This window comes from Trachymyrmex septentrionalis, unplaced genomic scaffold (assembly GCF_001594115.1).
Source record: "Trachymyrmex septentrionalis isolate Tsep2-gDNA-1 unplaced genomic scaffold, Tsep1.0 scaffold383, whole genome shotgun sequence".
Classification (NCBI taxonomy): Eukaryota; Metazoa; Arthropoda; class Insecta; order Hymenoptera; family Formicidae; genus Trachymyrmex; species Trachymyrmex septentrionalis.
The window spans coordinates 72,343-74,614 of record NW_017305550.1 but is presented as its reverse complement, the minus strand read 5'-3'; positions in this window follow the sequence as shown (position 1 = coordinate 74,614).

Genomic DNA, 2,272 nt, shown 5'->3' with positions numbered 1-2,272 from the left:
AACACTACTGATTTTTGAGGTTATGTGCATCAAACGCCAAACCGTATCGCATTTCAGGAGGTTAAATGTTACTGTTTTAAAACCCCAAAAGGGCGGGAAGATATATAAAATTTAAATTGTTATTTCGGTTGTATCAAATCTAAAGCTCAGAACTTTTTTGTACACCTAATACTAAGCGCTTATTGAATTACGACATAATACTATGTGCTTATTGGACTGGGTTACAAATGATGGTCGAAATAACCAATAGAAAGGCTATCGACATTTCGGTTTAGATCAAAGAAATACACTACTTTGATGTACAGAGCTTTAATGACTGTCGAATGACTACGCTCATGGAAAGTATAATATGGTGTGTGCATCGATATACAGAATGGACTACTGATAGCGATGGTGGGGATAGAAACATGAGTAGAGTGAGAGGCAGATAAATGGATAAACGATTTTTCTCTGTTTACTAAGACCGATATTCATAGTCAGATCTTATATTCAAGACTGTCTTAAGTACGATCTTAAGAAGTCACGAACTAATCAGAGAGCATTAACGTCTTAAGACATTACTTAGAGCTGCCGCACACAAAATTCCGCAATAATGACCGTAAGACGTAAATTTAAGCCCATAAGCCAATTAGGATATTACTTTAGGTTTACGTAATCTAATGGAAATAGAAATAACAATAAATTTATCCATAACCTCGCAATAAGGTGAATTTCAACCGGTTGAAACTAGCTTTATGTGGATAAGTTTACTACTATTTCTCTTTCCGTTAGTCCAGATCTATATGTTTTAAGCTTTAAGCCGTAAGAAATTGACCAATTACAGTCGAATGCAAGATGAATAATTGATTGTGATTCGTCCATTCCTTATGGCTTAAGGCTTAAAAATCTATTGTAAATCCGGGATTAGAGTACGTAGATCTGAAAGTATCCTGATAGGTTCATCGGCTTAAGTTCACATCTTAAGATTACTGTTACAGAAATTTTGTCTGCAACTTTTAAGACGGTCTTGAAATAAGAATCGACTATGAATATCAGCCTAAGCCTGATTGGTTATTATTGATTCAGCAGTACTGCTCCAATCAATCAGGCTTAGTAAATAAAGAAAGAAAATTCATCCATTTATCTGCCTCTCACTCAGGCCTATGGCACTCAATAGATTTTTTATAGTTTAATGTGACCCCCTTATTGTCTGAAATCCGCTGGGGGTACTGTGTAGTAACTTAGTCCTGCTTGGTCCTGGGATGCGATTCCGTATTGTATCTTTACTGTCGACAGTTGTCAGTGTCGTTGTGCAGCTTTTTCACTATATAAAATATCTGCGCAACGACACTGACAACCGTCGGTAGGCGTGTAAAGACAGGGGCTCCGCATAATAAAAGGAACAGGAAATAGAGAATAGAGATTAAGAATTTCAATCAGAAACTGTGTATTTTACAATACATGATTTCTGAGGGTTTTATTCTGTGTTCTCTGTTTCCTCTTCCTTTTATTGTGTGGAGTTCCTTACGGAATCGTGTCCCTGGGGTGCGTTTGGATTCCTTACTCGATGAGAGGTCGCTAGGTGACTAAGAGAGTGGGCTCTAGTTTCTAGAAGTCACCTGGGTGAGAATCCGAACGCGCCTAAGAGGCGGTAGAATCGGAGCGATGCTTGGGGCTACTCTAGGGACATTTGGATGAGAAATCTGAACTTTTACAGGTTAATGGCAGATTAGAATTGTAAACAATTGATGACAATAGAGAAAAAATATCAAGACGCTTCTCATTTCAAACCCATTGGGCACTATTCTGTAAGAGCGCGTTCACAGCTGGTAGTCTACAATATCGGCTTTTTGTACTACTTACTATCAGCGCGAGTTCTGATTGGCCACTGCTTTTCCGCTTTATGCTTTTCCGTCAAAGTGTAAATGCGCCCTAACTGTTTTTACTCGCTTATCGGCAGGGTGTTATTATATGAAGCACGGAAATGCGAAAATACAAAAACTTGGAAAACAAAATTAATTAAACTTTACTAGATTTCTGCGTTTTCACGTGTTCTGTTCCGCCAGTTTTGATCTCCTAATATTACATGCAGTATAATTTGAGCGGAAAAGCGGAACAAGAGAATTAGAAATTATTAATTTTTAACGGTATTTATTGATTTAAATGTTTGTATCTAATACAGCTGAAAAGATAAGCATATTAATAAAAATTACAATTAATTAAATAAGTACAATGTTTTAAAATAAATACAAAAATAAATAACAATAAATGAAGGGCAAAGTAAGAGTCAACA